Genomic DNA, 26,482 nt, shown 5'->3' with positions numbered 1-26,482 from the left:
ACAAAACATGGCTGTCTGTCTTGCTGTTTCCTCTTACATCTTCTTTTCTCTTCAGAACCACATTCCTTCAGAGCCAAGTCCAGGATGTCACATTTATCTTTATCAAGTGTCACATTCTTAGACTCAACCTACTCTTTTAGCCTGTCAAGATGTTTTAGAATTCTGATTGTGTCATCCCTTGTACTGGCTATCTTGCCTGAGCTTGCTGTCAGCCACAGTTTTGAAAACTAGTCTTCTTTGTCCTCATCAAAGTCAATGATAAATATGCTAATGGCTGAACTAGGAAAAAATCAGTGTTGTTGGCAGCCCTCCACTTTGTGAATGTAGTGTGGGTTTTTCATTCAGTTGAAAATCAGGATGTTCTAAAATTCCATCCATGTTGCCATTATATAGAGAGAGGCATTTTAAACCTGGGCACTACCACAACACATTTGATGGAGTTCAAAGTAGGAGGCAACCAATCTTAGAGGGATCTTTTTTTTTACATAAAAAAAGGCCCTCCCGTTGATCGTCGATTTGCTCGAGCGGGCCCAGTAACGTCTCCATTGGAGACTTTGCTGTTACTGTGTCTGGCGTATCGAATACTCTCGGTAGCTTGCCGGGCTCTCCGAGAGGGGGGGAGGAATCGAACTCGGGTCGGCCATGTTGGCCGCGTGTAAGGCGAACGCCCTACCTGCTGTGCTATCGCTCCAGCCTTTTTTTACATATATATATATTCACACACACATATGTGTACATATATATGTGTATATATATGTATATGTATGTATGTCTATATATATATAGACATACATAAGCATGCAAGGCTCAACCTTTAACAATATGTTAGTGATATTTTATAGAAGGGCTCAATGGCCCTGGGTGAAATACAACAATCTTTTCCCTCTCCTCTAAGGATACTTTTTTTTATAGCATTTTCAGTGATTTTTCATAACAAACAATACAAAGTATATTATTTTGTTTTTGTTTCTGCTTTGGGGTAGAGATTGGGGTCCTGGATGGAAACATGTGAAATATGGTGGTGGGAAGGTGTAATAGTGGTGGGATTGGTGTTTGAATATTAAATGCAATTAAATATTGTGCACTATTTTATAAAATAGAAAATTATAAAAAAATTTTTAAAAATCTGGTCACGACCTTTTCCCTCGACTTTTTCGGCTCCATTCTTTTTAAATATTTGCTGCATTCTATTCAGACTATCTTTCTGCTTTCTCATCTCAGAAAAATTATAAATTCTGTTTACCCAAATTCTTTTCTTCAAGATATTTGCATGGCGGGCTTCTTATCAACCACTTCTTTTAAGTAGGTTCTAAAAATATTAGTATTTTGATGCTATTTTTTGAAAGAATCTCTTTTTAAATGAAATCTTAGATATGCACTGTCCTTAGATAGAAACCTGTCTTAAGAGAAATGCTTAATATTGACTACTAATTAAGCAAAATAGGGTGTGAGTCTTTGAAAATATCTATTGTATAAAATAAAGTATACTTATACAGTCTATGCTGAATTTGAGGCTCTTTTATGCATGTTCGATGACTTTTTAAAAAATGTAATTAAAGACCTCAGTTTGCTTTACTAGCTTTGTGTGTATGTTTAAACTAATAAATTTCTAGAATATAGAGTTCATATAACCATATTTTGTAATTACTTCTACCCAGTTTTCTCATTACCCTAAAAATATGTTAAAATGCTTCAGAAAGTCTGGAGGAATAGCATCAGGGTTAAGGAAGTTGCTTGGAATGCTCTCAACCCAGGTGTAGTTCCTGACACCACAAATTGTTCCCAGAATACTGTCAGGAGTGAACTTGGAGCACAGAACCACAAATAAGTCATGAGTACTACTGTGTGTGGCCCTACCCCTCATTTTTAGAATAAAAATAAATATAAAGTAATAAAATGCCTGAATGCCTCTAGTTTTGCAAAACAAATCAGAAAAGGGACAATAACAATGTTTCTCTTATTTAATCTGGAACTGAATATGGAAATCAGAAAAGTAATGCAATGACTTGATGGTGTATGTCAGAGTTTTGTGTCTGTTTTGTCATCAGTGTCTAAGTAACTATTTTCCCTTAACTTTTACCAACTGCCCCCTTCTTTCATCACTGACTTCTGTCCTTACAGGAATAGGTACAATTGAGGCTCAGGACGTTTTCTTAGCTGCAACACATGTATTTATTTAACTGCTCTCAATGCATCATGATTTTACTATTACTAGAAAAAACACCTAGCAAATTGAGCATGGGAACCTTGTTAAATTTACATTCTGATGTTTTTCATGTTAATTATGAATCATAATCAAGTACAGAGAGTTTTTCCTTTCCTTTTATCTTTGTTTAAGCTTATATACTATCAAAAAGCTTCCATTGTTAGTAGAGAAATATTCTAATATTAGGATAACAATGTGGCTTGAAATTTGCAAAAAAGTGAAGTGAGAAGAAAATGTATTGATCAGCATTCACCAATCCATTTTAGCTCTGTTATTATTCCTTATAATTTAGCCTGAGTTCATAAAAATATCTTTGACTCATAAAAGATCTCTTATTGTATTACAGTTTAGGTTAAACTGTAGCTATTATTGAACATCTATGAAAGGTGAGTTACCAGACCAAATTCACTTGGTATTACATAATCATTTAACTAGGAAAATCAATTTTGTTTTTATCCTGAAGAGTTTTGACATTAAATTTAATCTGTCTTGAATAAAGATCATGTTCCATCAGCATATTTTTAAAAGGAAAACTATGGCATACTTAAATTTTTAGTAATTTATTTGATCAAAAATTTATTACAATTTGAGGCTTGAGCAATAGCACAGCTGGTAGGGCATTTGCTTTGCACACGACCGACCCGGGTTCAATTCCCAGCATTCCATATGGTCCCCAGAGCATCGCCAGGAGTGATTCCTGAGTGCAAAGCCAGGAGTAGCCACTGAGCAATGCCGGGTGTAACCCAAAAAGCAAAAAAAAAAAAAAAAAAAAAAAAAAAAATCATTACAGTTCAGAAGTGCCAAACCAGAAGTGATAAGAAAACCCCATGGACAGGAAACAAAAAAAGACATAAAAAAATAAAGAACAGAGTTCAGAGAGATAGTACAGAAGGTGAAATTCTTGTCTCACATGAAGCCGGTTAAATTTCTGCCACCACATACAATTCCCTGAGCATGGAGCCAGAAATAGTTTTGAAGCATCTCCTATGTGCCTAACACCCACATTACACTGAAAGAAAGGGAATTATTTGATTGACTATACTCAAAGTCTAATTGACTAGCATCAATAGAGTTTTTAAAAATTTTGGAAGCATAAAGAATTTGCTCGAGCGGGCCATATCGAATAGGTCACGGGTAGCTTGCCAGGCTCTGCCGTGCGGGCGAGATACTCTCGGTAGCTTGCCAGGCTCTCCGAGAGGGGCGGAGGAACTCGGGTCGGCCATGTTGGCTGTGTGCAAGGCAAACGCCCTACCGCTGTGGTTTCCATATATAGACTACAATGTATTAGAGCACTTCATTTACTGGTATACCTGCTAAATTTACATAACAGCACTTTTATACACTGAATGTCAGTAGAGCTGTTTTATTCTATAAGCAATTTGTTCAATCTTGGAAGACAACCATTCTTTAAATTGCGAATAGATAAATGTGTATGCATGGATACACATTCATATATAATTTTTATTATTAAATAAAAGAAAGCAATGCTCTACTACTTGATGAAGCAAAGTGGTGTGTATGTTTATGAAGTTCCCAGAAGCTCTACAATAAAAATACTACTTTGAATAGATTCAATGGCATCTCATTAGATTATATAACTCTGGGAATACTGATTAAAATACACATATTAATGCTCGTGTTTCAAAAATAACAACTCGAGAAACAGTAACATGAAGACAGTGATAATGTAAAGACAAAAATGTGAGCCAGAGAGATAGTGTTAAAGTGCTTGCCTTGTACACAAACAATCTGAGTACTACAAACGTTCGCCACAAGTATGGCCAGGCACCACATAATGACTTTCCCATAGACAAAAGGAGTACCTGAGCACAGAACCAGGAATAAAGCAATGAGCACCTGCCAGATGTGATCTCGAATAAAGAAAGGAAGCCGAGTGACAACATATGTACCTTTATTTATATTGCTAAAATTGAGAAAATTATGATTATGCATAATCCAAAATGGTAACTGTAGGTAGCATGCTATTTCCTTACTATAGCCACCCAAAATTTTGAATTAACTTTTTTTTTCTGCTGATCACTAAAAGCGATTGAGCTGTTCTCAGTACACGGGAGTATATTTATTTTAAGAGTAAATACCATGTGTCTGAAAATGTGTATAACTATACCATGCTCACCATTAAAATCGTGATTTCTTTTGACCCTAGTCCATTGTAATTCCCCTCACCAATTGAAATCCCTCCCCACCTTTCTTCTGCCAAACTTACTTCTTTCTTCCAAGTCCAAAGTTTAAATTTTATTTGGTCCTGTCTGTTCCCTTGATTTACTTCAGTGGTAGGGCGTTTGCCTTGCACGCAGCCAACATGGCCGACCCGAGTTCGATTCCTCCGCCCCTCTCAGAGAGCCCGGCAAGCTACCGAGAGTATCTCGCCCTCATGGCAGAGCCTGGCAAGCTCCTCGTGACGTATTCAATATGCCAAACACAATAACAACAAAGTCTCCAATGGAGATGTTACTGAGCCTGCTCGAACAAATCGATGAACAACAGGAGGACAGTGACAGTGATCCCACATGTGAACGAAATAATTCAGTATTTGTCTTTTTCTTTTTTATTTATTTCACTGAGCCTGAGTACTTTAAGTTTTAACCTTGTTATCACAAATGCCATGATTTCATCTGCCCTTTAAAACGTGAGCAAGATCCCACAGTAAATACATACCTGTATAAATTCAGCTGCTACAGGGCAGGAGAACATGGCAGAGTCTCCTGCCTCTGCACCTGGCTGTCCTCACTGGGGCCCCTTGGAGGAGGATGGGTTGAGTTTCCCTCCCTACCATGAACAGAGCCCTGGCAGCTGAAGGCCTCCAGTTCCAGCCACAGCCATGCTTAAGATCACTCTCCACACGTTCAGACGAGCCTCATGCATGAAGGAACCGGCAGAGGAACCCAGGTGTGCAGGACCCGGGGTGTAGATCTCCAAGCCTGCTCAGATTGGGACTGGGGCCTCCTCCACCCAGATCCCCCATCTTCCAGTATGTAGACATTACACCCGCCAACTGCCCCTGGCGCCATGTAATCCCATCAACGGCCAAGACCAAGACCCAGAGACTATAAAACCCAGCTCCCGGACATCTTATTATCTAGTTCTTACTCTGGAGAACCTGGCAGGCTACCAAAAGTATCCTGCCTACATGGCAGGGTCTGGCAAACTCCCCATGGTATATTCAATATGCCAAAAACCAGTAAAAATGATGGGTCTCATTCTCCTGACCCTGAAAGAACCTTGAATGTGGCACTTTCTAAAATCTCAGGGCTAGGATGAAGGAGACTGCTCAAGGCAATCGATGAACAACAGGGTGACAGTGACTGTCACTGGGCATTTGGCTTATTTCCACATCTTAGCTAACGCAAAGGAACAGTGGAGTAAGTACATCTTTTCAGATTGGTACTTTTGTGTTCTTTGAATCACGATCACGATCACGACCACCCTGTTGTTCGTCGATTGCCTCGAGCAGGTGCCAGTAACGTCTTCTTCATCCTAGCCCTGAGATTTTTTTTTTAAAGTGCCATATTCAAGGCTTTGTCAGGGTTAGGAGAATGAGACCCATCATTGTTACTGGTATTTGGCATATTGGGTATACCACGGGGAGTTTGCCAGACTCTGCCGTGTGGGCATGTTACATTTGGTAGCCTGCCAGTTTGACCGAATTAGGAATGAGATGATAAGATGTCGCGCGGCCGCGCGCTTCCGGGAGCTGAGTGTGATGATCTCTGGATCCTGGCCGTTGTTGGAGTTACACGGCAGTTGGTGGGTGTAACTGTCTAGTTACTGGCAGGTCCAGTCCCAAACCGTGCAGGCTTGGAGATCTCAGCCCCGGGTCCCACACACCTGGGTTCCTCTGTCAGTTCTTTTATGCGTGAGGCTCATCCAAGTGTGTGGAGAGTGCTCTCAGCATGGCCTTGGCTGGGCCTCGGTGGTCTTCAGCTGTTGGGCCCTGGTGGAGACAGTCAGGCATAGGGTAGGAGACTCTGTCTTGTTTTCTCCCAGGAGCTGAGTGTGATGATCTCTGATGATCATGTGTGATGATGATGTTCTTTGAATACAAACCAAAAAAAGTGGAACTTTTAAGTTTAATCAACCATATGGTTATATATTTTTAGTATTTTGAACCATTCACACTTTCACTGTACCCATACACTTTCAAAGTGACATTATACATTCTCACCAGTACAAATAATGCGTAATTTTTTACTTAGCCTTTGACAGTACTTGTTTCTAGTTTTTGTTATGTGGACCATTTTGACAGATGTGATATTCTGGTTTGACTTTCCCTGAGAATGAGTAATAAATGAGCTTTTATTCACATGCATATTGTAGAAAAGTATAATCTTTGAAAGCATATTATAGATGTATATAACTGATAAATATCACTTAGAAAAATATTAATCATAGACATAGCTTATAAATATTTCAAATTCTAAAGATTGTCATACTTCACAGAACATGTGTTTGAATTCAGTATTCATTTGAATTCAGTATTCATTGCTATGATGTATAAGCTGTATCTTATGCCCGGATTTGCTATTGACATGTGAAATGGAAGGAACCTTGTGAAATTGAATCTTTAGTGACTGAGCGTTCAAGCTAACTCCCGTCCATAGTGTCCAAATTAAGTCAAATTGTAAGAGAGTCAGACAGTTTTCTAGTGTGACATAAATAATAGTTGGAAAATTCACACATTTAATGTCAGAAGAGGCATATTGAAGCAAATAAGAATAGTTTTACTTACATATTAACAATTTAGCACAAACCTACAATTTACCTACTTAGATTTTATTACAGATTTTATTTATTTTTATTTATTTTGCTTGGGGGGGGCACACCTAGCTGTAATAGAGCTTATTCTTGATGCTACACTCAGGAATCACCCTGAGACGGTTCAGGGGACCATTTGGGAAGCCATAGAAGGAAGTTGGGTTAACTTCATGCAAAACAAACACCTTACTCACTGTACTACTTCTCTGGCCTCTAACCACAAATTTTATTCTAATAACTTATCTTAATATATAGAAGAACATTCTGCAATTATATCTCAGTTATATAAAAAATTCCTTAAGTGCTGGCATAGTTAACTTCCAGTCTTTCACTTTATGATATGTAGGATATTCAGATATATTGGCTCTAACAAAGCTTAATGAGTTGGGTGTATAAATATTCTTGAACTTGGATTGAGAAAATATAAATTTGGTTCCAGATACACAAGCCAGGGTAATGTACTATGCTTAGATCAATCAGTTTGCAGGTGCTACTTAATGTCAACCTAAATGAGGAAGGCTACATGATTTCTCATGGCATTTATAAATCGGTAGCATTAGCAGTGATTGATCTTTATAAAGACAGAGCACAAATACTCTGCCTTGAAGTATAGAAAGAAAGTATTAGTATACAAGTTAAGGAATATTTTCCAGCCAAACTATGCTTATGTATCTATTCAAATGCATGATTGACCAGAGAAATTCCTCAGTGTTTCTATTCTGGAAATGAATAGAATTCATTTTCCAATATTAAACACTGGTCTTTATAACAGAATGACAGGTTGTACAACATCTGGTTTGCTCCCTGAAGTGACCATGTGGTTAAAATCTCTTGAGATTTATTTTACTTAAAAAATTAGCTCAATATAACTCAAATCATATTGGCTTTTGTATTCCTAATTTGCAACAAATCAATTACTTCTCTAGTAAGATGGTGATGGCAACTACAAAGAGTAAGGAGGGGAAGGATGAAATGCATCATAATCAAACCGACCAGACTATGTCAGACACAAAAATATCACCGAGGGCTGTAAGAGATAGGTCAAAAGGAAGAATACATGCCTAGCAAGCATGAGGCCTGTGTTAAATCCGCAACACTTAATGGGCCCTGAGAATGGTCAACTGTGGTCGTCAGAATTCACAATACCTCTAGGGCCAGGAAATGAATCATTTGGTTTACAATTCATCCCCTGAAGCCTTAATTGGGAAACTCCATCAAAAATTATTGAACAATGGACAACCGGTTTTTTCCCCTGATCTGCGCAGGACGGGAACTGAGCGCCACGTCTCGGCAACAAAGCTGAAGGGGACCCTCTCCTTATTTCAATCAGGTACAGCCCGCCTCCAGGGCCTGGGACTCTCTCTGGGCATGCGCAGCTAGCTCGATCTCATAGCACAGCCGTTTTTTCCCCTGATCTGTGCGGGACCAGCGCAGGGACACTTTCTGGAGCCACGGCCCCTAACGTGGCCACGAAATATTCTCCCACTACATATGGCCTAGGAACCAGAAGCTACCTTCTTAGATGGAATCTTCTCTATTTTAACTCAGCCACTAGAAACACAGTAGCCAATAACTCATAAGCCTATCTCAACTCACACTACATATCAAGCAGAATAGTAACAGTAAACGTGAAGGACTAAACCACACTTGTCACAATGGTAAATGGTAAAGCAACGCAAAAGCCCACCAAACTTTCTTGTTGAAGAGGCTAGCCCAGAAGACATCAACAGTACTGTAGTGTTAGACAACCTCTCTGACAAGGAATTCAGAAGGGAGCTACTTAGGATGCTTAGGGAACTAAAAGAAACAATGGAAAGCAACTCCAATAGAAGACAAGAGGATTTGAAGGCAGAAATGAGGAAAATGCAACCGGAAATGTCAGACCTGAAAAACTGGTAGACGAATTGAAAAACTCAGTGGAAGGCCTCAGCAGCAGAGTAACATCTGCTGAGAACAGAATCAGTGAGCTCGAAGATGAAGTTCAGAGACTCTCCAGGAAAGAGCAGAAAATGAAAAAGAGACTAACAATTCGGGAACAGATGGCAAGAGAAGATTGTGACGAAGCCAAGAGGGGTAGCATAAGAATTATTGGAGTCCCAGAGGGACAGGAAGAAAACCTTGATGAAGAAGAAACTGTCAAAGACATCATTGCTACAACGTTTCCAGAGCTGAAGAAAACTTGTGACCACATTCAGGAGGCCAGAAGGGTACCAGCTAGAAGAAATCCGAATAAAATACCCCAAGACACATTCTGATCAAAATGACCAAAACCTAGGGACAAAATTCTGAAAGCAGCAAGATCGAAGAAAGAAATCTCTTACAAAGGAGCATCCTTAGAATTCACAGCTGATTTTTCTGATGAAACCCTCATGGCCCGAAAACAGTGGTGGGACTTAGTGAAAAAACTCAGTGAAATAAATGCCTCTCCAAAAATACTTTACCCAGCGAGACTCTCATTCATAATAGAAGAAACAACACACAGTTTCACAGACAAACAACAGCTCAGGAACTTCATAGACTCAAAACCATGGTTACAAGAACAACTAAATGGGCTACTTTAAGGCAAGACAGGCCCCTCAAATACACCAAATTTCAATTGAACAATGGGGCAAAATCCCATACAATAATCTCTGTCAATGTCAATGGGCTAAACGCACCAATTAAAAGACATAGAGTGGGAGGATGGATTCGAAAATTGAACCCAACATTCTGCTGCCTGCAAGAAACACATCTCAATAGTCAAAGCAAACACAGACTCAGAGTCAAAGGCTGGAAAACAATCCTACAGGCAAACAGCTCCCATAAAAAATCTGGGGTAGCCATCCTAATATCAGACCACATGGATTTCAGAGTGAAGAAGGTCATAAGAGACAGTGAAGGCCATTTCTTATTGATCAAAGGATCTGTACAACAGGAAGAACTTACAATAATAAATGTATATGCACCTAATGAGAGACCAGCAAAGTACTTAAAACAACTACTCATAGATTTGGAGAAAGACATCAATAGCAACACGATACTAGTGGGAGACTTCAACACCGTTTTGTCACCTCTTGATAGATCAACCAGAATCAAGCTTAGCAAGGACATACTTCATCTGAGGGAAACAATGGAAGAAAGGGACTTAGTAGATATATACAGGACATTTCATCCTCAAAGAGCTGAATACACATTCTTCTCAAGCGTATATGGAACATTCTCCAAGATAGACCATATGCTGAGCCACAAAAAATGCCTCCATAAAATTAAGAAGATAGAGATTGTATCAACAATCTTCTCAGATCATAATGCACTGAAATGAGAAGTAAATCACACACAAAAACAGAAAACTAAATCAAACGCCTGGAAATTAAACAGTGCTCTGTTGAACGAGTGGCTTAGAAAGGAAATCAAAGAGGAAATCAAAAGATTCCTAGAAACAAATGAAAATGAGAACATGAGTTACCAAAACTTATGGGACACAGCAAAAGCTGTGTTAAGAGGAAAGTTTATAGCTCTACAAGCATTCCTCAGGAAGGAGGAGCGAGCACACATAAGTAACCTAACCTCACAGCTTAAGAGCTTGGAGAAGGACCAAAAAAAGGAGCACAACCTGAACAGGAGAAAGGAAATAATAAAACTCAGAGCAGAGATTAACGAGATGGAAACCCAAAAAACAATCCGAAAGATCAATGAAACCAAGAGCTGGTTCTTCGAGAAAATTAACAAGATGGACAAGCCTCTAGCAAAACTCACAAAGAAAGGGAGAGAGAAAACCCTAATAAACCGAATCAGAAATGAAAAGGGGGTCATTTTCAACAACAGAAACTACAGAAATTCAAAGGATCCTCAGGAAGTACTTTGAGAAGCTATATGCCACGGAACATCAAAGCCTCGAGGAAATGGATAAATTCCTAGACTCCTACAGACTCCCAAGGCTGAACCAAGAAGACCTGGAATATCTGAACAGACCTATCACCATCAAGGAAATTGAAATGGTAATAAAAAGTCTCCCAAGCACAAAAGTCCTAGCCCGGATGGATTCACTAGCGAATTCTTCCAAATCTTTAAAGAGGACTTAGTCCCAATCCTTTTTAAACTTTTTCACGAAATTGAAATATCAAAAACACTTCCAAACAGTTTCTACAAAGCAAATATCACACTGATACCAAAAGCAGACAGAGATACCACAAAGAAAGAGAATTACAGACCGATATCCCTGATGAACACAGATGCAAAGATCCTCAACAAACTACTAGCAAATAGAATCCAACTACTCATCAAAAAGATCATACACCATGACCAAGTAGGATTCATCCCAGGGATGCAAGAATGGTTTAACGTTCGGAAATCATTCATCATAATCCATCATATCAACAAAAGAAAAGATAAAAATCATATGATCATATCAATAGATGCAGAGAAAGCATTTGACAAGATCCAGCACCCCTTTATGATGAAAACCCTAGCCAAAATGGGTATAGAGGGGACTTTCCTCAACATAGTTAAAGCCATCTACCACAAGCCTACAGCAAGCATCATCCTCAATGGGGAAAAACTGAGAGCCTTCCCTCTAAGATCAGGAATGAGACAAGGATGCCTTCTATCTCTACTGCTGTTCAATATAGTACTGGAAGTACTTGCAATAGAGATTAGGCAAGAAAAAGATATTAAGGGCATTTAGGTAGGAAAGGCAGAAATCAAGCTCTCACTATTCGCAAATGATATGATACTATACTTAGAGAACCCAATAACCTCCACCAAAAAACTCCTAGAAACAATAGACTTGTATAGTAAAGTTGCAGGCTATAAAATCAATACCCAAAAGTCCATGGCTTTCTTATACGCAAACAGTGAGAGAGAAGAAAGCTACATGAAAAAAATGATCCCGTTCACAATTGTACCCCAGAAAATCAAGTACCTAGGAATCAGCTTAACTAAGGAAGTAAAGGACCTTTCAAAGAAAACTACAAAACGCTACTTCAGGAAATAAAAGAGGACATGAGGAAATGGAAAGTTATCCCCTGCTCATGGGTCAGGAGACTTAACATTGTCAAAATGGCAACACTACCAAAAGCATTGTATAAATTCAATGCAATCCCTATAAGGATACCCATGACATTCTTCAAAGTAATGGAGCAAACACTCCTGAAATTTGTATGGAACAATGAGCTCCCACGAATAGCTAAATCAATTCTTGGGAAAAAGAAAATGGGAGCAATCAACCTCCTTAATTTCAAACTCTACTACAAAGCAGTAATAATTAAAACAGCATGGTACTGGATCAAAGGCAGAACTGCAGACCAATGGAACAGGGTTGAATACACTGACATCTCCCCTCAATCATATGATCATCTAATCTTTGATAAAGGTGCAAGTAATGTGAAGTGGAGTAAGGAAAGTCTCTTTAACAAATTGTGCTGACATCACTGGATGGCTACATGCAAAAAAGTGGGCTCAGAACTCTGCCTAACACCATGTACAAACGTAAGATCAAAATGGATTAAAGACTCAACATCAGACCAGAAACCATAAGGTACATTGAAGACAAAGTTGGCAAAACCCTCCATGACATTGAAGCTAATAGTATCTTCAAAGATACCAGGCCACTGGCCGAGCAAGTGAAAACAGAGATAGATAAATGGGACTATCTTAAACTAAGAAGCTTCTGCACCTCCAAAGAAACAGTGACCAAAATACAAAGACAGTCTACAGAATGGGAAACGATATTCACCGAACACACATCTGACAAGGGTTTGATATCAAGGATATACAAAATACTCATTGAACTCCACAAGAAGAAAACATCCAACCCCATCAAAAAATGGGGCAATGAAAGAACAGAAACTTTCTCAAAGAAGAAATCCAAATGGCAAAAAAGCACATGAGAAAATGCTCTACATCATTAATTATCAGGGAGATGCAGATCAAAACCACAATGAGATACCATCTCACACCTCAGAGACTGGCCCACATCCAAAAGAACAAAAGCAACCAATGCTGGCGTGCATGTGGCGAGAAAGGGACACTCCTTCACTGTTGGTGGGAATGTCGTCTGGTTCAGCGCTTCTGGAAAACAGTATGGACGATTCTCAAAAAATTAGAAATTGAGCTCCCATTTGACCCAGCAATACCACTCCTGGGAATATATCCCAGAGAGGCAAAAATGTATAGTCGAAGTGACATCTGCACTTGTTTGTTCATTGCAGCACTCTTTACAATAGCCAGAAACTGGAAGAAACCTGAATGCCCTAGAACAGATGACTGGTTAAAGAAACTTTGATACATCTACACAATGGAGTACTATGTAGCTGTTAGAAAAGATGAAGTCATGAAATTTATATACAAGTGGTACAATATGGAAAGTATCATGCTAAGCGAAATGAGTCAGAAAGAGAGGGATAGACATAGAAATATCGCATTCATCTGGAGAATATAAAGAAACAAAATATGAGATTAATACCCAAGAATAGCTGAGATCAACACCAGGAGGATTACTCCATAGCTTAGAGGCCAGCCAGGCATTCTAGGGGAAAGGGCAGCTCAGATAGAGAAGGGAGCACCAAATAAAGGGTGTTTGGAGGATCCTCCCAGGAGGGCAGATGCATGTTGAAAGTAGACTATGGACTTAATATGTTTGCCACTCAAAGCCTCTTTTGCAGACCACAACACCCAAAAGGAGAGAGAGAACACAGGGGATTGCCCTGCCGCAGAGGCAGGGTGAGATGGGAGGGATGGGGGTGGGAGGGATATTATCCATGGTGGTGGAAAATGGGCACTGGTGGAGGGATGGGTATTTGATCATTGTATAATCGAAACCCAAGCACAAAAAATTGTAATCTACAACTGTACCTCATGGTGTTTCAATAAAAATAATAAAAAAATTATTGAACAATGAAATACCATGCTATAAACAAGTGAGAGAAATCAGACATTTAAAAGTTGAAACAATTTAATTTTTTTTGCATGATCAAACTATTCCTTGTTTGTGAAATGAGAGAAATATAATACAGATAGATATTTATTGTCATGATCTGAAGTCTAAAATAAAACTACACTTTATGCTACTAAACTTAAAATAATGTCATTTCCTTTAAAGAATGCCAAATTATAAATATAAAAAAGATTCAAGTTGGATTTGGGTACACATCAGAATGATGATGTCATTGACTGATTCAGACATACGGGGTGAAGGAAAGTTTTGAAAGTCAAGTTAAGGAATGGTAACTTGGCTTTCTGTCAGTTGAGAGAAAAGGTTTGTGAGAATGAGGATGGACGGGCACTGAAACTGGACATGGTCAGTTTGAAAGCTGTCTGGGACAGTGTGGCATTGCTTTGTTAATTTTCATTTTCTGGAGAGGCGACTTTCATCGTTAGTGGTAACTCAAGAATTAGCACAATACTTTTTTGCTAGAAGTTTACAGTTACAAAATATTTGTTTTAATCTTTAAGTAAGTTGACGAACAATATTGAAATGAAGTAATAGATCAAAATAATTAAAGAAAGAGATTTCATGCACATTCTCATAATAATGTTTGAAATTTTCATCTGTCTAGAGATAAACCAGAACATTTATAAGAAAAAATATCTTTGTGGCGACTACTTTCAAGAGAGAATTTCCATTCCACAAGGCACACCATGTATGAAAGTCTGGATTCACTATGCGATTTTTTTTCAAGTACTGGAACAAGTTGCTTGAATGGACCGAGTAACATTGTGAGACTTGTTATTACCGTGTTTGACATATCAAATTTGTCATGGATAGCTTGCCAGGCTTTGACGTGCAGGCGAGATACTCTCGGTAGTTTGCCCAGCTTTTCTGAGAGGGGCAGAAGAATAAAACTCGGGTCGGTCGAATGGGTTGGGTACAAGGCAAATGCCCTACCTGCTGTGCTATACAATTGGGCTGGAGTGATAGCACAGCAGGTAGGGCATCTGCCTTGCACACGGCCAACTCCATCCCTCTTGGAGAGCCCAGCAAGCTACTGAGAGTATCACGCCCACATGGCAAAGCCTGGCAAACTACCTGTGACGTATTTGATATGCCAAAAACAGTAACAACAATTCTCACAATTTGTTGTGAGACGTTACTGGTGCCTGCTCAAGCAAATCGATTAATGGGAGGACAGTGCTACAATGCTACTGGAACAGTTGAGAAATTACACAAAACATAGGTGAATAAGTCATGTAGACGTTTACACAGGGATTTGAATGTGTTTACTCCAAAATGTTCACAACTAATTGATTATCTAAATTCTTCGGAGATAAGGATGAATTCAGAAATGGGGTCAGCAATCTCCTATGGAATCTCTATATGCCGTAAGGAAATTTCATTTTATTTCAAATGTAAGACAGATACACCATCCAGAAGCTCACAAACCCTTAAACTTACTCTAATGTTTAAGTTACTTGTATATTAATATGCTAGATCTATTTATATTGAGGCTTACAAAAAAATACCCTCCTTTTGGCTCAAGGTGCATATCAGCCATCTGGAACTGCTTCCCAAGCTTCATCCATTATGCAAATGAGATTTAGTGTTCGTCATGTTTCATCTACTGATACTAATACATTAATGTTAGACGTTACAGCATGAGCCCCCAAGAAGACATTGCCTTTTCATCAGTCATTGGCTTGAGCTCACACCTCATTACTTTTAATGGCTCTGTAGCACCTAAGGTCACTGGACTCCTAACTGTTCCTGCCCGCAGCATTACCAATAAGAGCAATTTTCTTCAACTGAGGCTCTTTCCCTATCTCAGTGCTACTCTTCCCTTGTTTTGCTTTAAATTTTTGTCATTTCTGTAATTCTGTTCTGTGATTCTACATCACATGGGAATGCAATGACTATTTGATTGAACAAATGGAGCTATCTTTCAGAAATTTAGGTAAATGATACCTAAATTTAGGTAAATGGTACCTAAATTTCTTGGAAGCTAAGTTTATAGAGGAAAAAGTCCACTGGACAGAGAAAGGGAGAAAAAGAAAGAAAAAAAGAGTGAGAATAATGGATATATAATGTCCTTATATGTGCATATAAATTTGTATTTATAGAGATAATAGAGAAAAACAACAACTTTTATAGCAATATTCCATTATCTTCAAATGTATCTTTATCAGATGCTTAATTTTACTCTTGAATCTTCCTCTGTCTATTTGTGTCATTTGGGGAAAGTTATTTAATCTCTCTATGTTTTAGTTATTTTTATTTGCAAAATGGAAGTAAGAGAAATAATATTTTATAAAAATTAAGGCTCTTAATAAGAATTAAATTGATATTTGTTCAAGCATTCTGATACATTAATGTCAAAAAAATGTTGTAATGAAATAGTTTTATATTAATCTACAATTTTAGAAGTAATTTTGAATATATGAATAAAACATCAAGTAATTGTTTAAATTGTTAAGAGAGAAAGACAAGTTTGCTGAAAGATAAAAGCAAACATATTAATAGATTATTTGAATTCTGATAAAATATATTGAATTTAAACAAAAATTAACTTAGAAACTCTTATTAGAATAATAATTATAAAATTAATACTGATTGATATGTGTGTGAGATAAATAAGTCACAATATCTGGATATTAAAGATAAAATCTTCAAAACTTCAGAATTGGAAAATTTAATTCTGCAAAGTTCTCAGTCTCAGTGTGTGTTTTTCTTAAAAGTCCTCATGAATGTAGATATAAAAAAAGTAAAACAAATTATTAAATTATATCTAACTTGATATTGAATATTTTGATAGATTTGAGTATTGAAGAAATGTAATAATGTTTCAACAAGACTATGTACGATCTCACTTGATCACTTCATCACTTGACATCCCGTTACTCATCAATTTGCTCAAACGGGCACCAGTAATGTCTCCATTCATACCTGTCGTGTGCTAGTGTAGTCCAATGGCATCTGCTCATTCTACGAACACAAAGAGCCTCAAACCGATCATTCAGGGTCTTGATGAAGAATCGTGATCATCTTGTAGGTGAGTGGCCACTCAGTCTTTGGACGTCCCATGGAATCCAGTTGGTGACATCTCTAGTCCAGCAGTCATCTCCAAATCTCATTACGTGTCTAGCCCATCTGATTTTTGATGTCTTGACAAATGAGACAGCTTCCCTTATTCTTGACCATCAATGGAGGTCGGAACTCTGGATTATTTCTCTCAATTGAATGGAGCATGATACTCCAAGAGTACCTCTTTGGGAGACCCGAATAGCATTCTCATCTTGTTTTTGTAGGGCACAGGTCTCTGAGGCATATGTTAATGCAGGAAGAATAGTGGAGTCGAAGAGATGTGCCCAGATAGAGAAGTTCTTCATCCTCTTAGCTATTGTTTTGACACTCTTGAAAGCATTCCAAGTTGCTGTCTTCCTCCTGCGTAACTCAAGTGCCAGGTCATTCGTCATGTTCACTTCTCGACCTAGGTACACATAACTGTTGCATTTGGAGATGTTTGTTCCATTGAGAGCGATTGGGATGTCAGGAATGAGACTTTCTCATAAACATTGTTTTCGTGAGCTTCAGCTGTAGTTTGACCTTTCAACTCTCAGGTCGAAGTCAGTCAGCATTTGTGCCACTTGGCTAATGTTTGGTGTTTTTAGAACGATATCATCAGCAAAGCAGAGGTGGTGTAGTTGCTGACCATCTATCTTCTCTCCCATTCCTTCCCATTCCAGTCAATGCATGACGTTCTCGAGGGTGGCACTGAAGAGTTTTGGTGAAATGGTATCACCCTGCCGAACACATCTCTTGACGTCAATGATCACCTCCCTGTAGAATGGTGAGATTCTGGTAGTGAATCTGCAATATAGCTCATGGAGGATCCTGATGTATTGAATTTGAAAGCCCTGTTTGGCTAGAGCCTCCATGACCACTTCCGTCTCAACAGAATCAAAGACCTTCTTTAAATGAATGAATGTTAGACAGAGTGGCATCTTGAACTCGCAAGAAACCTCAGTGAGCTTGGTTATAGAGTGGATATGGTCGATCGTGCTGAATCCTTTGTGGAAACTGGCTTGCTTGCATGGTTGTACTTCATCTAGTGTTCTGCCAATCCTATTCAGGATGACTCGAGTGAACAGCTTATAGACAACAGACAACAGGCAGATTGGTTGCCTATAATTGCCAATGTGGTGAATGTCTCCCTTCTTGTACAGTCCTGCTGGTTTTCCATTGGGATGGAACCTTGCATTCAGACAGGTAGCATGTGAAGAGCCGAGGCAGTGTATTGATGAGAACTGATGGCAGATTCTTCAGGAGTTTGGGTCTGACCTTGTCTGGGCCAGGTGCTGTTCACTTCTTTACCGACAAAATGGTGTGTCAGACTTCAGAAGGGAGAACATTGTGAACGACATATCCATCCTGTGGAATTTGGTATGTGGGCAGGTGGATGTGGCTATCAAAGATACCTGAGTAGAAGTCATGGATAATCTTCTTCATTGCCCTTCTGGAAGATGTGATAGATCCATCAGGACATAGGAGGGCAGTCATCTTGTTCTTATAGTTGGCGAAGGACAGGCGGGTGTTGTGAATGCTTTTCCCAGTTTCTGTAGCATCTGCCAGCACTGCTGCCCTTCTCTCATTGAGGTCTTCCTTGACAGCTTCTCTGCACTGAGTTGCGAGCTCAGACATTGGCTTGCAGTTGCCCGAGGCTTGTGCCAAGCCATGTTGGTGAATAAGCTCAAGAGTTTTCGAAGACAAGATTTTTTTTGTGTGTGGCTATCTCTCTCTTGGCATTCCTTGCAAAATAGTGGAGGTGCTAAACCAGTCGGTCTTATTCCTTGTCAATGTTGTCAACAAACGCATCTTCCCATGTTGCTGTAATAGTTCCAAAGAGCTCCCAGTTGGTGGTCGTTCTGGGAGTTGTCTTCTTAAACTTTGCAGCCCCTTCTCGCCACTCCACGAAGTAGAATTTTTGCACGAAGTGGACTGTGGTCTGATCTCATTTAGAATTTTGGGACAACAGCGACATCAGTCAGGCAAAACTGTTGATTGAATATGATGTGGTCAATTTCGTTGTGGAACCGTCCACCGGAGACTTCAGCCTTCTGGAACTGTGAGTTACCATGGATGGTCTTGGTTGACATGATGAACTCAGACAGTCTCTCACCCTGTTCATTACAATCTAGGCCATGGGTCCTGATGTGGAGTTCTTTGGCTGATCTTCTCGGTCCTATCTTGTCATTAAAATCACCAACAACAATCTTGTAGAAGGTGTGGTCTTCTTTACAGAACTTCTCCAACTCCATGTAGAACTTCTCAATTTCTCCTTCATCATAATTGGATGTTGGTGCGTAGACAACAAAGATAGAAACTGTCGGCAGTGAGCCACATCTACTCAAGTGCAATTGTCCAATTCGAGTTGTTAGGCATACAAATCAATCAATGCTCATGGCCAATTTCACATTGACAAGGACACCAACACCTCCGATGCCTCTTTTGTTGCATGTTCCGAGGAACAGTTCTTCTCCAGAGTCAAAAACGGTGTGATGTGATTGATGCCTTCTCATCTCGGTGAGACCAATGATGTTATACTTGAGCTTTTGTGCTTGTATCATCAGGTCCTCGATGGATGCATCCAATGCCAGCATACGTGCATTGAAAGTACACATAATCATTTTTATCTTTCTTTGTTTTGGCAGCCTAATTCAGCCTTGAGATTTTATCAGCCTCTCCTTCCTCATCTTTCTTAATGCTGCTGTATTGGTGGCTCTTTCAGGGTTAGGGGAATGAGATCGATTGTAAAACCGGGAGCCCCACCATACCCTGCCCTGTTTGATTCCACCAACTGCCGGCTACCCAGTGATTATACACAGAAGACCCACCCTACAGGTACCAGATAAATACCTCATGGGCAGACCTCCACTACACCACTATCTCCAATACCCAGCTGCCACTACACTACAGGACGCTTTCCAGACACATCATAAGACATTTAATACCCATCTTCCAGGATTGCCGCACCATATTTGATAGGGTTCAAATATGATTTGAACCATGGGAACAACTGCAAAGGCAATTTGATGCTGCCCTTAAAGTCTCTATCCCTCTTGGAGAGCCTGGCAAGCTACTGAGAGTATCCTGCCCACATGGCAGAGCCTGGCAAGCTATCCGTGGAGTATTCAATATACCAAAACCAGTAAATGTACTATCTCAACTTACATATATAACTCGTGTTTGTACATAATATATTTTGTGCAGGTAGAGGTAGCGGTTTCTACTTACAAAATAAGTAGTGGAATCATATTTTATACTTGCTGATTCTCTATCCCAGGTGAGGATTGTGTCTGACTGATGATCCTGGGCTTATTCAGAATGAGGCATAGCTCATTGGGAGGTAGAGCTCTTTCCAGGTGGGACAAAGTGGCCTCCATCCCTTCCTGAGCCATTTTACGGCATTCTACAACTTCTTCTTGACTTACTGCTTGCTTCTATCATCCCAAACTGTGAATATAGAGGGGATCTCTAGCATAATCCCTCAGCATTCTCCAGGGGAGTCAACTACAAAGATTTGCCCCAGCACAGCAAGAACACCAGGAAATCAATGGGGAAAACATGCAGAAACCCATCAAGCTCCATAAACAAAACCAATACCACTAAAGACATAAACATCATCAGTACTCAGACAGGGTCTTTGATGTTAAATGAATCAATATTTAACAAGTTCATAGGAATTATAGCACATGTAGTCAGCAAAGCACAGTAACTATGAGAGTTGAAATGAATAAAACTCCTGCTACAGCCAGAAATGAAGAACATGAAAGATGGCATACACAAGTCAACAGAAGCTCTCAACACAAGAATTACAGAATCTGACATTGCTCTAATAACACCAAACATTAGACAAGCAACAGAAATGCTGGCTGACTTCGACCCTGAGTGTGAAAAGGTCGGGCTACAGCTGAATCTTACGAAGACAATGTTTATGAGAAACTGCCTCGCCCCTGACGCTCCATTCACTCTCAATGGAACAATCATCTCCGAATGCAACAGTTATGTGTACCTAGGTCGAGAAGTCAACATGACAAATGACCTGGCACCTGAGTTGCGCAGGAGGAAGAGAGCACCTTGGAATGTCTTCAAGAGCGTCGAAGAAATAGCTAAGAAGACGAAGAACCTTCAGCTCCAGGCACATCTCTTTGATTCCACTGTTCTTCCTGCACTAACATATGCCTCAGAGACCTGGGCCCTATGCAAACAGAATGAGAACGCTATTCGGGTCTCCCAAAGAGGAATTGAAACAGCTATGCTTGGAGTATCACATTCCACTCAAATGATAGAAAGAATCTGGAGTTCCGACCTCCATCAATAATCAAGAATCAGGGACGCTGTCTCGTTTGCCAAGGCATCAAAAATCGGATGGGCTAGTCATGTAATGAGATTTAGAGATGACCGCTGGACTAGAGCCGTTACCGACTGGATTCCACGGGACATCAAAAGACCTCGTGGCCGCCTACCTACCAGATGGTCAGACTTCTTCATCAAGATCCTGAACAATCGGTTTGAGGCTCTTCATGTTCCTAGAATGAACAGACACCATTGGGCTACACTAGCATGCGACAGGGACAAATGGAGACATTATTGGTGCCCGCTCGGGCAAATCGACAATTAAGGGAAGTCAAGTGATCAAGTGACTACAGCTAGAAATGAAGAACATGAAAGTTGGCATACGCAATTCAACAGAAGCTCTGAACACCTGAATAACAGAATATGACTAAGACTGAGATACTCCAAATGTGAGGAGGAAACTGCTAGGAAAAAGCAGAAAATAGAAAATAGTCTAAAAGCAAGTGAACAGCATACTAGAGAACTATGGTATGAATTCAAGAGGAACAATATAAGAATAATAAGAGTCCCTTAAAAGCAAGAAGACAAATGTGATGAAGAAAAAATAATCAAATAAATCATTGATAAGAATTTCTGAGATCACATGGCTACTTCTCCCAGAAGGAAGCAAAACATGAGTCCCGTATAGCCAAGCCAACTGACTCCATACCAAGCTGTTTCACTCGGGGTACCACAGAGGGGGATGAGTGAGAGTCCTCCCAGCCCCAAGGAACTCATCTCTAGCAGCCGAAAACCTCCACAATCCAACTGCCACCACTCTCAAGGCCGCATCCCACATGCTCAGGCCAAGCCTCACATATGAGTGAATAATTCCTGGAAGGCACTGCCACTTTTGTCGCTGCACAACACATTATAAGACATTCCCTACCCATTCCCTATAATTGCCACGCTATAAGTGATGGGGTTCAGACACAACAATCACAAATCACAAATCATCCTGTTAATCGTCGATTGCCTCGAGCAGGCCCCAGTAACGTCTCCTTCATCCTAACCCTGAGATTATATTCAAGGCTTTTTAGGAGAATGAGACCCATCATTGTTACTGGTATTTGGCATATTGGGTACGCCACAGGGAGTTTGCCAGACTCTGCCGTGTGGGCAGGCTACATTCGGTAGCCTGCCAGTTTGTCCAAAGTAGGAATGAGATAATAAGATGTTATAATAGGAGAGGGAGCTGGTTTTTATAGTCTCTGAGTCTTGGCCATTGATGGGATTACACGGCGTCAGGGGGCCAGTTGGTGGGTGTGACCCCCGCCTACTGGAATTTGGAGGATCTGGGTGGAAGATGCTCGACTCCAATTCGAGTAGGCTTGGAGGTCTCGGCCCGGGAACCCACGCGACTTTGTCCCTCTGCCAGTACCTTCATGTGTGTGGAGAGTGGTCTCAGCATAGTGGTGGCTGGTCCTGGAGGTCTTTGGCTGCCGGAGCCCTGGTCGGGGCGGGGAGGAAAGCTCAACCCACTCCCCTCCAAGAGACCCCGGCGGTGAGGACAGTCAGGCGCGGGGGCAGGAGACTGCACTGTTCTTCTTCCGGGAGTCTCCTGCCCCCGCGCCTGACTGCCCTCGCAGCCGGGGCCCTTGGAGGGGAGCGAGTTGAGCTTTCCTCCTCTTCCCGACCAACTGGCCCCCTGGCGCCATGGGGTTCAGACAGTAGGCAACAAATCATAAGGGGAAACATATATATACCAAAGCTCACATCACCCAAACTTTAACAACATGTTAGTGATATCCTATAGAATGTCTTAATGGTTCCTGCCAAAATAGAACAACCTTCACACTGTTTCCTTTATGAACACTTTTTTGTAAGCATGTTCAGCAGTTTTTCATAACAGGCAATACAAAATATATTATTCCGATTGTGTTTGGGGACAGGGCTTGGGGCTTGGGTTGGAAACATCCTGAATTTGGTGGTTGGAAGGTGTAATGGTTTGTGGGAGTGGTGTTTGAATATTGAATGTAATCAAACATTATGAACTAACTTATAAAATAAAAAAATTAAAATAAAAAAGAATTTCTCAGTTGAGAATTACAAACATCGAAATCCAAGGGGTCACAAGGGTCCCAGTGAAAATAGACCTAATTAGAAAATTTGAGACATGCTTTACTCAAATGAAAAAAATCCAAAGACAGAGACACTATATTGAAAAGAGTTAGATTAAAAAAGGAACTTACATACAATGGAAAGCCAATAAGATGTGTAGCAAACCTATCAAATGAGACTCTAGAAGTCAGAAGAAAATGGAACTATACAATACAAAAACTCAACAAAAATGAGTATCTCATCAATAATGTTTTATCCAGATTTGAAGGATAAACAGAACTTCACAGACAGGCAACAGCTCAGGAAATTCAGAGTCTTGAAACCAATTTTGCAAGAAGCATTAAAAGAGCTTCTTTAAAGGACAGGAAAATCTTCTCATCATGTGGCATTGGATATGGCACTCATGAATGGTGGGTAGCTTGTTCTCTACTAGATTAAGAAAGGTTAAAAACATATAGTAATTAATCATCACAGTTTGACTTTTATTGATTTATTTTTTAATAATTCTCTTTGCCATTCTTTTAATTTTTTGACTAAGCAATATTAAATACATTTGTTATCTGCCTGCCATGGCATGAAAAAATAGTTCTATATATGACAGTGAAGACATGCTGATTACCACAATAAGATCCAAGTACAAAATAAAACTTAATGCAATATATTTTAGATGTCAGAGTTGAGAAACTTTGTTTTGCAAATGCGAATAGACAGTATACTATATTTTATTAAATAATCGGAATGTTTTATTTACATAGATTAAAATCATTATCAATCAATCACTACAAATTGACTTTTGTTGATTTAGTTTCTAATAACTTAATTTGCCATCTCAAGTTTTGTTGGGGAAAGCAATATGAAATAAATTTGCTATATGCATGTTAAGGTTGCAGACGGGTGTGGTAGGGAACATGGGGACACTGGTAGAGGGAAGAGGACATTAGAGGTGAGATTGGTGTTGGAACACAGTATGCTTAAAAAACCTCTAGTATGAAAAATTTTCTAAATCATGGTGTTTTAATTAAAAAGTATATGTAATGTTCAAAGTGGTAACAGTAAAACCACATTGTATATTTGAAATTTGATAAGAGTAGATCCAAAATATGTATCCATGTGTTTCATACATAGAATTTAACTACGTGTGCTGATGAAGGTTAACTATAGTGTTTGTTGTGAAAAAAAAAATAATGGAAAAAAGTGTTAGAATTTGTTATCTACAGATCCAGAGTAAACAGATAAATTAATTCTGGTTACAACATTTCCAATAACAAATCAATATAAAATATTTCCTTATTTCAAGTTCTGGGCTGGAGTGATAGCACAGTGAGTAGGGCATTTGCCTTGCATGCGGCCAACCCAGGTTTGATTCCTCTACCCCTCTCCAAGAGCCTGGCAAGCTACAGAGAGTATCTCACCCACAAGGCAAAGCTGGGTAAGCTACCCATGACATATTTGATATGCCAAAAACAGTAACAACTTGTCTCACAATGGAGATGTTACTGGTGCCCGATCGAGCAAATTGATGAACAAGGGGAGGACAGTGCTACAGTGCTACAGCATTTCAAGTTCTGTTTAAAGATACCTTGCTTTTACAGATCTACATATTTGGATATACACAAAGATAGTATATACAAATGGTATATGTATATTCATGCAAATATGTAGATAAATATGTAAAAGCAAGCAAACTTCTTTCAATGAATTTCTGACTCCAGTCCTCACTTCCATGATTGCTGATTAATTACTGTCTAGAACTTTTATTAAAGATTTAGCAACAAGTCCTAAGCACTACTATATGTGGCCCCAAACCCCAAACAAATAATGACTTTTACCTATTTATTTACTTTCTTTGCCATGAGAGCAATCAGCAGTCATTCAAGACAAGATACTGACCACTGATCCTCAGTCATTCTGCAAACCTTTTAGCCAATGCTTCCAAAAGTGTGTTCCAGAAGTATCTGCATCAGAATAAATATAATACTTATTAGTTATGAAGCTCAACAAGCAATATTAGACCTGATGTATTAGAATATCTGGTGCTGGAATTATTAGGATAAACATTTCTAATCAACTTCCTAAGGCAATCTTAGTAATCTAGTTTTTAAAAAAATCTTTTAAAATTAGTGTGTGGTGTTTCTTTTTTTGTGTGCCATAGCTGGCTTTACTAAGGGCTTATTCATGGCCCTGTGCTCAGGGATGACTCCTGTACAGACTAGGAGAGACCATCTGGGGTGCCAGGGTTGAACTTGTATGCAAAGACCTTGAAAAGCCTACCAGCTGCACTGTTTCTACAGCCAGTCCCTAAATTGTTGTTTATATTTTATTCTTATTTGTTCCAAGACATTAAATGACAAAAGAGAAAAAATTTTTCAGCACATGTGCATCTCCTATTAATTTTTTATAAAAGGAGTCCTGATAAATGATTATGTTTATCCTCTGTCTTATCCAGACTGTTGTTCATAAAATAAAACTTTTAATAAATATTCTAAGTCCTTCTAATTTCTTGGCATATGATTTATTACAGATTTACCTATAGTTTATTGCAGGTTGAAGGATAAATATTTATGATGTTACTTTTACTTATTTTTAACAAAAATAAAATAAGAAAAACATATGAGTGGAATTCTGAGAAAGAATTGTAGTATGTTGGGATATGTGTGGTGAGTCAAAGACTGTTGAAGACCACAGAAAACTTTAAAACTGGTTAACTATATGGTAACAATAGGGTTCTGCCCACAAATCTACCTTGGCAGTAAAATAGCAGCATTTATAAGATGACAATCAGGATCTCTATATTGCAATTAAGCCCTATTGACCAAAAGAATTTGTGGACTGCATTTGGTCTATGGACATTGTTTGTCAGTCATTGTTTGAAGTTCAGGATTCCCAGAGAAAGAAGAATGTATTTTTAAAAGGCAGAGCGAATCAGCAGGTTGTTATTTCGAAAATGAATATATGAGTTTCTTAACTATGGAGTAGCTGTTCAAACCTAAATATAAGATGAATACAGAAAAAGCTAGCATATCTAGAGATGTAAACATTGAAGATAGGAAGAATATAAATGGATGTATTGAAGGCAAGTAAAGGATGAGTTGAATCACTGAAAAGACACTGATGCCATTTAGTAAAATATCAAA

Source organism: Sorex fumeus, unplaced genomic scaffold (assembly GCF_029834395.1).
Source record: "Sorex fumeus unplaced genomic scaffold, SorFum_2.1 ptg000098l, whole genome shotgun sequence".
Taxonomy (NCBI): domain Eukaryota; kingdom Metazoa; phylum Chordata; class Mammalia; order Eulipotyphla; family Soricidae; genus Sorex; species Sorex fumeus.
This window is presented reverse-complemented; position numbering follows the sequence as displayed.